Source organism: Microtus pennsylvanicus, chromosome 4 (genome assembly GCF_037038515.1).
Source record: "Microtus pennsylvanicus isolate mMicPen1 chromosome 4, mMicPen1.hap1, whole genome shotgun sequence".
Lineage (NCBI taxonomy): Eukaryota > Metazoa > Chordata > Mammalia > Rodentia > Cricetidae > Microtus > Microtus pennsylvanicus.
The window spans coordinates 141,942,405-141,956,058 of NC_134582.1; the positions used below are offsets into that span (position 1 = coordinate 141,942,405).

At 44.3% G+C, this 13,654-nt stretch overlaps 1 protein-coding gene across 5 annotated transcripts in view; it reads left to right on the forward strand.

Moving 5' to 3' along the window:
- The window catches only part of Svil (supervillin), a 208,215-nt gene that overhangs the window by 52,675 nt on the left and 141,886 nt on the right, over positions 1–13,654 (forward strand). The window lies entirely within an intron of this gene.

Sequence of the window (13,654 nt, forward strand, 5' to 3'; positions counted from 1 at the left end):
CATAGTGATCACTGGACTCCTCGTTCTGCCTCAGTCTCTTGAGTGCTGGGTGAAAAGATTTTTTTGTGTCCCAATAAACCTCTGCCAGTGCAATAATCTGAATCAACCAAATCACACCGAATTAGAAAGAGCTCAAGTTTAAGGATGCCAGTGCTCCCAGGTGGCATTCCAGCCCCAGAGAGGAGATGGGAAAGGAAGACCTGAAAGCCACTTGTTTGTTCTCTGGGGAGCAGCTTAAATACCCTGTGGGAGGAGTGGTCTTTAGCATCTCTGAAGAGGGGTCACTTTTTGGCAGGCTTTATCAGAGGTGGAGTCTGGACTGAGGCATCTCCCAGAGGAGGGGGCTTGGGATGGGATCACAGGCACATTTCATCATGCTCAGCTTACTTAGATTTTTTATAAAGGAACAGAGGCAGTGCAGAAAGGCAGGAACTGGTACTGGCTTAACTCAGGGTGGGATTTCTCCGAGTGTTTCTTGGAGCACAGTGTCCCGACTGTGCAGTGGGCACTGGTGGTGTAGTCAAGTGACCAGGGAACATTGCATTGACAAAATGGTCGCCCTCAGAACTAAGGGACCTTGCAAGTCCCCATGGGCGTGTTGTCAGCAGTGCTTGCCCTGGTTCTGTGCAAATTGTGGCCTGTGACTAGCATTCCACCTGCGACTCTGATCTTTTCTGACTATCAGCCACAGTGATGTAGTTATGAATGAGAATGGAAGGCTGAGATGCAGGTGCAAGCGCTGCAGGGGAACAAGAGGAATGGCCCAGCCACATGGGTTTAAGAGAAAGAGCCCTAGAGTGGCCTGGCTTTAGTACTGGATGGGTCTGACTTTCGTGTCTTCCTGATGGTGGAAGGACGTGTAGCCTGTCTTTCATGCTCCTTGCCCACAGTGGAAGTCGTGTCTGCCTCATTGGAACGGTGGTTTCAAGGACAGGAATTATGAGTGCCTGCAGGATTAGGCTATATACAGATGCCATTAGATTTGTTCATACCACAAAAATAGTCAAATCCTTTGACTCAAGCTGAAGGTTCGTAGATATTGTGACTGACTAGGGAGAGACAGAATGCCTTGCAGTAGAGACATCATGTAGGGGAGAAATAGCAAGCTAAGCAGCTGGTAGGCAGAGGGAATGAGGAAAAGTAGGCAAAGGTGTGGTGAATACATTGACTGAGTCCTGTGCCTCACTGTGTTTAACAACATTCAGCAAACCAGGGCTGGCAGGGGACTTGATCTGCAAAGTTCATGGCTGTTTCATTCTGAATGGACAGAAAGTTCCCCTCAGTGTCAGAGATAAGAGGAAGATATCGTTCCTATCACTGCCCTTTAATATTTGTGCTGGTGTAGTTAAATATATAGGCTTGACTAGATGAAAGGATCCTAAATAGCTAGTAAGGCAGTGTGCGCACACACACACACACAACACACACACACACACACACACACACACACACACACACACTTGAGCATTTTGGGAGGAGATTGGCATGTGAGTCAGTAGAACACATGAGGAAGGTCTGCCTTTCATGCGGAAGCACCATCCAATTATCTGAGAGTCCAGGTACATGAAAAAGGCCAAGATGTTAATTTCCTCTTGCTTCTGAAGCTGGTATACCATTATTTCAATGACTGGACATGACCAAGCATTCTAAGGACTTTGGACTCTTGCTCGGGAGTTCTCAGGCCTTCTGTTCAACTGGACTTACAGGTCTAGCACCACCTCCTGAGGGCTTTGGACTTGGCCTGAGCTATGCATCAGGGCATCCTTGAGTCTCTCCAGCCTGTAGGTAGCCCATTGTGGGCTTAGTCCTCATTATCACAAGATCATCCAGAACCCCTAGTAAGTCACCTATAATCCATCTACCTGTCCACCCACCCATTCACCCATCCACCTATCCACACATCCATCCACCAATCCATCCATCCACCAATCCATCCATCCACCAATCCATCCATCCATCCATGCATCCATCCATCCATCCATCCATCCATCCATCTATCATTTGGTTTGTCTATCTTCTTGTCTCTATCACTTCGGTAAACCTAGAGACTCTTTCTCAAAGCTAATGAGATTAGAAAACTAATATAATGCTCTTGTGGCATTTCAGTTGTATTTTAATAAATAAAGACTGCCTGAAGTTATGAGAGTAAAACAGTCTCACTAGTCAGCTTTCTTCACACACCTTTAATCCCAGTAACTACAATGACACATTTAATCCCAGTGGTGCATGCCTTTAATCCCAGCCCTAGAAAGGAATATCAAACAGGGGAAGATAGCTCTTAGATGTAGTTTCCTTCTGTCTTCTTTGTTCCTGGCTGCTCAGCCCCAAACTAACCACATAGAAACTGTACTAATTAAATCACTGCTTGGCCTATTAGCTCTGGCTTCTTATTGGCTAGCGCTTACATCTCAATTTATCCCATCTCCTTTAATCTGTGCCTCACCACATGATACAGCAGCACATATACAGAAGGACCTCCCACATCACTTCTGAGATTCTGGGAGGCAGGATCACCATTTCTGACTAAGGTAGAGGTAAGAGGCAGTGGCTGGCTATTTTGCTTTTCAGTTTTCCAGGTTCAACCCCAATTTCTGACCCTGAAGTGGGTTTTTTTTTAATTAATCATGATTCATTTATCGCCCAATGTTTAGGGGTACAAATTCACAAAAATGCCGTTTGCCTGAGGCTTTTTAGCCACCAGCCCAAGTCAGATTTGGGATTGTAATTCCAGCTCTAGGAGGGAACAACAGCTGCTAAACATCATTTGATTATTATTGCTGCTAGATTAATCCAACCTATATATTTTGAAAATGCCTTGACTTCAAAATTTAAGTCAAAAGATACGTTACTTTGGAGAAGGGGTTTTGCTTTTCTTTCCAGAGGAAGTGAGAGGCTGTGGATTTATTCTTGGTTAACAAAAATAAGTTTTGATCAGTTGTGGATTCATTCTTCCTTAAGAAAAATAAGGTTTGATCAAGGAAGGACCCCCCCGAGGGATCTCCAATGGGAATGGATGACACAGATGATCCAACCTTTCAGAGTACATTTGTTGCAGTTTCCTCTGAGTTCCACATCCAGAACAGCTTCAAGACTGCTGGTTGAAATGATCCAGTCTCACAGAATACTCCAGTAATGACTGGAACCATAATCCTAAATTTTCTTTGGGTCCCCGTAAGATTATCAGCACCCCAATCACAGAAAGTATAGTAGAAAACTATGCCCATATCCTTCAAAAATGGATTACAGATGTTTGTTTTTGTTTAATGTGTTGTTTACAAGTTTTTATCAGTAATGGTCAGGAAAAAAATCTAAACAAAGGAAATTAGATTCAAGGTTCTTGTTTTGAAAAAACAAAAATAGACCAGGCAGTGGTGGCACGTGCCTTTAATCCCAGCACTTGGGAGGCAGAAGCAGGTGGATCTCTGTGAGTTCAAGGTCAGTCTGGTCTACAGAGCAAGTTCCAGGATGGGCTCAATAGCTACTGAGAAGCTCTGTCTCAAAAAACCAAAAAATTAAAGAGAGAGAGAGAGAGAAAGAGAGAGAGAGAGAGAGAGAGAGAGAGAGGAGAGAGAGGGAGAGAGAGAGGAAAAAAGGAAAAGAAAAAAGAAGATACAAATATGATAAGATAGAAAGGTAGATTATTGGGGGCTGGAGAAATGGCTCAGCGGTTAAGAGCATTGCCTGCTCTTCCAAAGGTCCTGAGTTCAATTCCCAGCAACCACATGGTGGCTCACAACCATCTGTAATGAGGTCTGGTGCCCTCTTCTGGCCTGCAGGCATACACACAGACAGAGCATTGTATACATAATAAATAAATATTTTAAAAAAAAAAAAGAAAGGTAGATTATTGAATCTACTCTGAAAAGAAAAGGGTAGGATATAGATATGATAAGATAAAAAGGTATATTATTAAATGTACTTTTTGAAAGCAACTATTAGTTTTAAATGTTTTGCATTGGTTTTACTTTTATATATTGTATGCAAATTTTGTATATTATATAAATTTGAGATTAATTTTATTAAAATATAATGTACATGCATTTTTAATCTTGTTCAAGGTATTGTACCTATACAGCTCATTTAACAATGTAATGCAAATCTCTAGTCTTGAAAACTATTAGTATTAACTGTTTAGGATAATAAAGAAATTTAGGTTAGTAGTTAATAGAACTTGTAGTCACATTAAGTATTTTCTCAAGGTCAAACAAAGATATAATTTAGATAGACAGGTCATCTTCAAACACTTCAGAGATCTACAGAATATGGCATTTAAGATGTTTTAATAACATAGGTTCTTCTTTTTTTTTTTATGACAATGAGACATGTCTGTTTCTAGAAGCACCAATCTATTTAGAGAAGATAATGGTCATCAAAGAAACTCCACATGGAGTTTACTTTCTTTGTGGCAAAAGTAAGCCACTGGGCAAGAAAATGCCCCTGCCTCAACTGCTGACATTGTACTATCCTAGTTAGACAAGCAGGACACAAAATACCCTGCTTCACAGAAAAGTCTGTCGAATATGCTAGGCCTGTTGGCTGAAGATGGATGCCCCAACATTGCAGAGGAACTTTGGGTGACTGCACAGACAGACAGCTGTTTCTGTCATTACACACATGTTTTGGAAGTCACTTGCTTGCACTTCTTTCTTACTCAGTTAATATTATTTCCTTCTTGGGTCTCTGAGGAAGTTGAAGATTAGATAGCTATAGTTATAATTTACCAGACACAGAAAGCAAGTTATGATAGAAAGTAAATAAGGTATAAGACTTTGGACTCACCAGTATAGGATAGATATAAAGTATTTTTTCTGAATTTGTCAAATGCAAATGGACTAGACATTGTTGATATATTTATTGCCTGTATATATTGTATATAGTCATTTTACTTACTGTATATAGTTTTCTTATATTAGTTATAGACTTCTTTTTTTATTTTTTAGACAAAAAGGGGGAAATGTAGTAACATTTCAGTTGTATTTTAATAACTATAGACTGCCTGAAGATCTGAGAGTAAAACAGTCCCACTACTCAGCCTCCTAGACACACACCTTTAATCCCAGTGGTGCACGCCTTTAATCCAAGCCCTAGGGAGGAATATAAGATGGGGAAAGACAGCTCTCAGATGCAGTCTCATTCTGAGATTCCAGGAGGCAGGACCACCATTTCAGACTGAGGTTGAGGTAAGAGCCAGTGGCTGGCTGTTTTGCTTTTCAGATCTTTAGGTTCATCCCCAATTTCTGACCCTGAGTTTTTATTAATCAGGCTTCACAGTGCTGTGGGAACTCCTTCAGCCTATAGCCTCTAAGATACTGGCCCACTTTGCATGTGGTCAAATATACAATATATGCAGATGTAAAAACATGCACGGCCCCTTGGCTGCTGAATTCAGTTCCTTTTCCCTGCTCGTGCAGAGGACTGCTGATCTGTGAGTTTACCCCTAAATAAAGACACCTTTATTATACTCCATTCTGAGCTGGTGTGGGACTATTTTATTATAATCCACAACAATACAGTATTGCTAGAGGTTGTAGCCAGGACAGTTATGCAACGAGATGAAATGTGAGATGTTCAGATTAGAAAGGAAAACACAGAGCCACCTCTGTATGCAGATGGCTTTATTTTATGTAAAGAAAATCCTTGAGAATCTATGAGAATATGAGAGACAATGAGCAAGTTCGCAAGGTTATAGGATATAAAACCAATGTAAAAAAATCAGTTATATTTTTTCAACTTTAAACGAATAATATAAAATGAAGTTTTTTCCATGTAGTGGCTTGACAATAACAGAATAAATTTACCAGATGCCAAAGGGAATACTCTTCACTATGGAAATCACTGAAATAAATAAAAAAACAAACAATTGTGAAAACATCCCGTGTTCTTGAGTCAATATAGCTACTATTATCAAAAGCTCAGTACTTCTTGCAGGGCACAGTGGCACATACCTGTAAATCCAGCATGCAAAAGGTGAAGATAAAAAAAGTAGTGAGTTTGAGGCCAGGCTACATATTGAAGGCATGTCTTATACTTTAAAAAAATTCAATACTGGCCCAATTTATCCACGAATTTGATTCAGTCTTTATAAAACTTCAGTTGGATCCTTTGCAGCTAATCTTACGACTGGTGTAGAAAATCAGAGGACCCAGGACATCCACAACAGGCTGGGAGACAACAAAGCAGAAGGTTCCCATTTAAAATTGCTACAATAGTCAGAACTGGGCGTTGGCTGGAAATAAAGATGCACGGGATATAATTTAGGGTCTAGAAATATATCCATGCATTTGTGGTCAATTGATTTTTGGCAGTTTAGCAAAGCAATTCCAAGGGGAAAGAGCAGTGTCTTTAGCACAGGGCTTTGGGACAATGTGCAGAGGGAGGAGATTGAGTCCCTACCTCACTCCATGTCACAAGAATTAATTCAAGATGGATCACAGCTTATTGTAAGAGCTAGAAATGAAAAAGCGATTGAAAATTGAGAAGAAACTGGAGGAAAACAATCTTTAATGATTTTTGATGGGTTGGGGTTTTTAAGATATAACATCAAAAGCACAAACAGCAGAAAAGAAATGGATGGAGGAGTGAGTTTCATCAAGGTTAAAGGCCTCCATTTATCATGATACAGGAAAAAGCAAGTGAAAGGACTGGACAGGCTGGCTGCCCAGAGGGCAGGAACTCCTGCCAAGCAGTCATGAGGACCAGAGCTAGGATCCCAGCGCCCAAGTAGAAAAAAGCAAAAAGCTCGTGTGGTCCTGCACATGCTTGTAACCCCAGCCCTGAGGGGACAGACACAGAAGGATCACCGGAGCATGCTGACTGCCAGCCTAGTTGAGAAATGCACAGTCCAAGTTCAGCAAGAGACCATCCTTCCAAAAAGAAACAAGGTGGAGAGTGGTAGAGAAAGATAGTGGACGCTGTCTGGTGCATGCGTCTGCACATACCTGTGCACATAACAAATCCAACACACATACGGCTGAAACTGACAAAATGGTTTCAAGTCATAGTATGACTAAGGGCTATAAGTAGAACATGTAAGGGTTTTTATGACTTCAAAAACAGAAGCAGAAATTGGACTAAACGCCTGGATAGATGTTTCCTCAGAGAAGATAAGCTAATAGCAAAGAAACACAGGAGAAGGGTTTTAGCATCATTGCTCCTTAGGAGTGGAATGTAAAGACAGTCAGATGCCATTCATCCCTTGTGTGAAAGACACATAGTGATGGGTATGATGGGTATTGGTGAGAGAGGAGAATTCGGAACTTCCTTAGGCTGCTCAGGAGTTTGTATGGACACACTAGGTGGAGATAACTGTGAAATAGTCATACATATGGAGATGAGTATGGACCTCTGAGGTGGAAGTCCAATAGGAGGTGAGACATACAGACAGGCAAACCTACTTTCAGGGCAGACAGTGAGGTTAGTATGAGGTGGATTAGAGTTACAGGGCTACAGAAGAACCTGGGTGCATAGGTGTGGCCCGAGAGTGGTCTCCGACCTAAGGTGACTTGCCAGGAGGAGGGCTCTACAGAGTTGAAGACCCCGCTGCCCTGGAGTTCTCAGTAAGAGAATTGTGTTTGCTGGAACTGCCAAGATGGATGTCGTCCACATCCTCAGGAGTGGCTCTGCCCTAGTGATTCGAAATCAGAGTAGGCCAAGGCAGAGTGGGGAGTGAGCAGCCCTGTGATGCTGGAGAAGCACCCTGCAGGGGTGGCTGCTGAGTCTGAAGGTCTGATACACCCAAGGTTTGCAATCCTGCAAGTAGCAGTGCCTGGGAAACTGCAGACAGTCTGCGCAGGAAGGCTTTGCCGGGCCTAGGATCCCAGGAAGCCTTCTGTGTTGTGCTTTCTTCTCCAGTGGGTTTGATTGTGTCTTTTGTTTGTTTTGGTGTTGTGCTAGGGATAGGACCCAGAGCCTGGGGCAAATGCTAACCCTGAGCTTTACCACTGAGGCCCCACCAGGTCCATTTTGTTATTATGATCCAGAGAAAAAGGAAAGGATACTGTGCTCTTAGATATAGTGGGGTCCTGATGGCAAATACCTTATTGCTTTGGGTATAGTAAGACCTAAGTGAAATCCGGAGTGTGGATCACTGGGACCACAGCAAACCCCAAGGTAGAGGCACAGGACACACACTTGCGCGTGTGCGTGCACACACATACACACATATAGACATGCAGAAAGAGAGAGAGAGAGAGAGAGAGAGAGAGAGAGAGAGAGAGAGAGAGAGAGAGAGAGACTTAGTGTATGCTGTTTGGAAGACTGTGACTCTTGCCAGCTCCATTAGCATGCCCCCCTCACTCCCAAGCTTCTTTAATAATTTAGATGATTGAATATTGCTTTTTGAAACACATGTTCCTTCAAGTGACAACCTAGTCTTCCCTCCTGCTGGGAAACTGTTCCCTGGGGACAGGATGCTCCTTAAACTGGGAAGCCCTATTGATATGTATTGAGCAAATATGATTTCAGCCTGCACACAGGTGTTCATTTTAATGAGTCTAAGCATATTTATTTTTCCTCCTACAAGATATGTGTGTGCGCACACACGCATGCGCGTGCGAACAAACACATGTGTGCACACATTCTTTGTGGAGTCAGAGTTTTCTGTTTGTTTTCTCACCATGTATCCCTGGCTGACCTGAAATTCAGTTTGTACACCAGGTTGGCCTCCAGTGGTGAGTAAGATTTTTAAGGTTGTAGTTGAGTGTCACTAGCTAAAAGCTCAACCTTTTCTTGTCTGGAATATAGACAATCTATCATAGACAGTGAAAACTTAAAACTCCTCGCTGTCTCTGATTGAGTAGGCGTAGAGCAAGAGAATGCTCGTTTTTCAGTAGTTCCAGTAATACCTCCTGGTGTAAGGGGTTGTGTATATGTGTCTTGTTGTTGTTTAGTTTTGACCCATGAGCTGGGAGTTGCTTGGTTATATTTTCTTGTACACATTTATTATTCCATTTCCAGTATTGAATGTGACTATTCAAGAATAGATATCTTAACTATATAGAACACGGATTCATAAGGTTTTAAAATTTATTATTGTGAGAAAATGAGGACGACAAGATGGCTCAGCAGGTAAAGGTGGCATTGCCCAGCCTGGTTGATGACCTGGGTTCAGTCTAGGAGGAGAGAACTGACTCCCACCAGCTGCCCTCTGAACGCCACATGCCCACCATGGCACATGGGTACCTCACGTATATGCACCTATGCAAATAAAATTGAAAATGTAACAGAAACTTTAAAAATATTATTAAGTTTCTAAACTACTTGATGAGATGTTATATGCTGTCTTCATGAAAGTCCTGACTTTAAATCTTGGGCGTGTTTTGTGTTGTTATGGTTTATAATTTTGCTTTCAGTTGGTTTAAGACTTTAATATCTCTCCACTTCCAGTCACAGGAGCTCTGAGTGGTTATCTAGGAGGAAGTGTTTGACCTTCGACCCGACCTGTTCACTTTGCTTCAGGGCTGTGCTAAAGGATACTTTTGATTACTATTTTTAAAACGTAAGAGAAAGTGCTACAGAGAGAAAGGGTTTGGAAGTCTCTGCTGGGGACTAAACCTCAGAGCAGGCTGCAGCAGGCCTCATCATGGCCAGCGCCAGGCCAGGTCAGTTCACCGGTTCTCTGGTTCTTCTCTGGGCTGCTGTAAGTAGCAGGTGCTGCGGGCATGCAGCTGCCTCGATGGAGGAGTTCCGATTCCATCTGCTTAGGCTGGATCTGTAAAAATCGCTTTGTTTCTCAGAAACATCTTATTTGTCTTGGGCAGTAGCCAGGCCTCTAATGTGGGTGGTGTGTGCTGAGTCTTGCCTTGCTGTCAGCTCAGACTTTTGTGTGAAGCCAGTCTGTAGCCTGTGGGAGACTTAAGGGTGGATGAGGAATGTGCTCTCGCGTGTGCACAGATGGCTGAGGTGGGTGATCTGGTGACATGAGACGATGGCAGAAGAGGCCAGGTAAGGGAGATGGAGCCTCCCTCAGCAGGGCCATGGCGTTGCATCTGGACAGCTGTTTTTGGTGATCCATGGATTCCGGGGTACTCTTATCCTGTCAAGGATGGTTAGATGTTAATGGTGAAATTGGCTCTGGACAGTCAGTTAAACAGGCCACTAAAATTCTAAGTATGTCTGTCTTCCCTTCTCACTTCTTTCTCTCCTCTCCCCTCTCATTTCCCTCCTTCCCTCCTTACCCTCTGCAGACAGCTACCAAAACCACCTAGGGTACTCAACTCTAACAGGCAAAATAAACCAGAATATAGACCTTATAAAGGGATCACTCTCTTTAAAAATTATTTATTGAGTCTAATTAATATCTAGGCCTAATTTTTAATAAACTTTATTGTGGAGCAGAAAGGAGGCACCATGAATGGCTATAACACACCTTCATGCCTCTGAAAGCCTCTGCTGGGTATGCATTCTCCCCCTTTCTCCATCTCTCCCTCCCTCTCCCCCCCCCCACACTCACACCCACTGGACCTTGCACTCTTACCTACAGCTGCATGGGAAATGGTCACACGAGCTTCACAGGGCAGACAGAACGTGCACTGCAGTGTAGTAAGATGCTGACTCTAAATTGGAATAGGTCTTGATGTTTCTCATTTCAGTTTCTTTGGATCGTTTCACTAATTCTCGTCGTTGGGCTTAAGACTTTTTCAAACATTCTTTGGCCCTGGGAGGGAGTTGTATAACCATAAAACTTGAGAATCCTGGCCCTGGAATAGATGTTCCTTTAAAACCCCAAGGACAGAAAATTGAATACAGCTGTGCAAAAGGAAAAAAAGCAGAACGCTGGTCCCAGGCTATAGGCATCCTGACCAGCTTTCCCAGGGCACTTGGACTGTAGACCCTGGAGATGGGAGAAGGTGCTGCTTCGGGAGGGAGCCAGCTCTTCCTCAGAGCTGAGCTGTTGTTGGGCGGGGTGCAGGCAGCTCTCTTGACTGTGCTCTGCTTGGGCTGTGGTCCTCCCTGCGGAGGAGTGGGGTTTCTGGGTCATTTTGTGAGGCATGATTCACAGGCCTTACACTTCCTAGGAAAGTAACCTCAGAGCCTAAATGCAGCCCTTTGGGTCAGAAGAGCCCTAATAGATCCCTTCTGCTGCTGTGGCCATGGGGCTTCTTTGCCCAGTAGGCAAAGAAGTCTTCTGCACTGTGGTCCCGAGAACAAGGCGTCCCCTTCCCACAACCCCAGCCCAAGTATGAAAATCAAGATGTCGATTCTGATGTTTGCATGTTGACTCCCTCGATTCGGGCTGTCTCTCTCGGGGAGCAGCCACACAGGCCCTGACCTGTGGCAGCCTGGCATTAATCACGTCTCTCTTTGTTAGACCGTGTAACTATGATTTGTACTTCTTCCTCTACAAGATTAGATTACTGTAAGTTTCATATCCTGGATGGCCACTAGGGATTTCAATTCATACTCGCTGGTACAGGAAGCAGTCTCCTGTTTCTGGGGAGAAAGGAGTAAACTTGCCTGCTTGGCCATCATCTGAACACGTTGGGCAGGGCCTCTCTGAAAAGCGATCCTGCCTTGAGGACTTACTGTATCAGATAGCTGTCCATGAAGGCTGCTGTGCCTCTGCGTGAGTATGGTCCCTGGGAGGTGGGTTTGCTTAAGTGATGCCAAGCCTGTAGAATAAGAATGCACGGAGAAAGCCAGGGAGCTCAGTGCTGACATCAGACTGTTTAATGAGAGAGCTCTTCCCCAAAGAGGCACCCTGAAAGGAGGCAGACTAAGTCAGCCCAAAGCCAGCCTGGGGTACGATCACGGGTGGGAGGAAGCGAATCTGCCTTGAAACTATTCTAAGTTTGGTATTTTTTCTATGGAACATACATCTCTCTCTGTGTGTATGTGTGTGTATATGTGTTCTCTCTCTCTCTCTCTCTCTCTCTCTCTCTCTCTCTCTCTCTCTCTCTCTCTCTTTGTCTCTCTCTCTCTGTCTCTCTCTCTCTCTCTGTATGTGTGTGTGTAGGTCACAGGTATAAGGTATCTTCCTGAGTCACTCTCCATTTTAGTTTTTGGAACTCACCATTAGGCTAGATTGACTGGCCAGTGAGACCCAGCGACCTTCTTGTCTCTCTCTAGTGGTGGAGTTACAAGCTGTGCCCAGCTTTTATGTGGGTCATGGGGTCCTCATGCTTTTACAGCAAGCCCTTCACCAGCTATGCCATCTCCCAAGCCCTGGAACTTGTCTCATTGTAGTCTCAGCAACTCATTATTGGCCTGTCTCATAGGCACTCTTCTAAGCTCTGGAGACAAACAATGGCCACAAAGTGGACAGAAATGTCTGTCCTCACACCGGCTGTGTTTCATGAGCCTGTGTCAGTGGAGTCATGAGCAGATGCATGGGTGGAAGGGAGGCCTAGGGAGGAACTCTACAGCAAATGCTCATGCCGATGTATTAACTTCCTCCCTTCTCCCACACAGTGGGCCTTGCTTCCTCTCCTACTGCAACATGGACCATGTGTGCTTTTGAGCCAGTCCACTGCTCTTGTGCGTGGTCGTGAGTAATTCACCTGGTGTCTGGACCCAGTTGGGAACTCCAGATCTTTGAAGGGCCGGTCTGCCACACCAGGTCCTTGGATAAGGAAGATGAAGTGTGCCTTGTTCTTTCTGTTTTGTTTTCCTGCCTAACGAACCTCCTTTCTTCCCACTTGACTCGTGGACTCCATCTCTCTTGTGCCCCCTTCCTTTCATGGTCCCTTCTGCCCCTCACTCCCACCCTTGGAAGCTGTTGTGGTTCTGCTCTGTGAAATTTGAGCTGGTGCTTTGCCTGGGAATGACAGAGCCTTGGTTCTTGTAGAACTGACTGTAGCCGCGGGAGGAGACCTCATCTAGGCCATTAATTTTCAGTGCCTGGACACAAACCAAACCTTCCCTGATGGCAAGGAAATGAGAACTCTAAGAAACCGAAGTGCATGTTTGATGAAACTAAACTTCCAATTGCTTATTTTTCCTCAGCTTGTACCATTGGGGACCTGTGTTTCCAATGCCCAGCGGAAGCCACAGGCACCTGCAGGGTGGGGCAGCTGAGTGTCCCAGAGAGAGTGTGCAGTGAGGGCTCAGTGCTGTAGCGTGTGTACTGTGGAGGGAGCCAGCATCAGAGAATGACCACACTGTGTAATGGCCAGCACCATAGGACACTAAGCCATGAAAATTCATTGCTGTATGATTACTATATCGTGAGAACCCCGTGTTACAGAAAGCCTGTGCCATGGAGGGTCCAGTGCTGTAGGATGGTGAGCCTAGTTACGGTATAGATCGATTGTGTAGTACAGGGCCCAGCACTGTAGAATGCTGTACCATGGAGGGTGCTAAGCTGTAGAATACTGAGCTATGGTGGGTACAGCTCTCTAGAATGACTTTCCTGTAGATTCCAGCTCTGTAGAATGGCTGGACTGGGGAGGGTCCAGCACTAAAGGGTTACTATACTAGGGACTATTCAGTGATGCTGTTCTATATAGGGAGTGTTCAGTGATGCTGTTCTATAGAGTGCTCAGTGCTGTAGTATTGCTGAAGGTTCAGACTTCAGAATGACTGTCCAGCAGAGTCCAGCACAGTTAACTATATCATGTAGGGTCCAGTGTGGACACTGTACCATGCTGCGTCAAGTGCTGTGCAATAACTGTACCCTGCAAGATCCAGTGTACTGATGAGTGTCCAGTACAGTCAG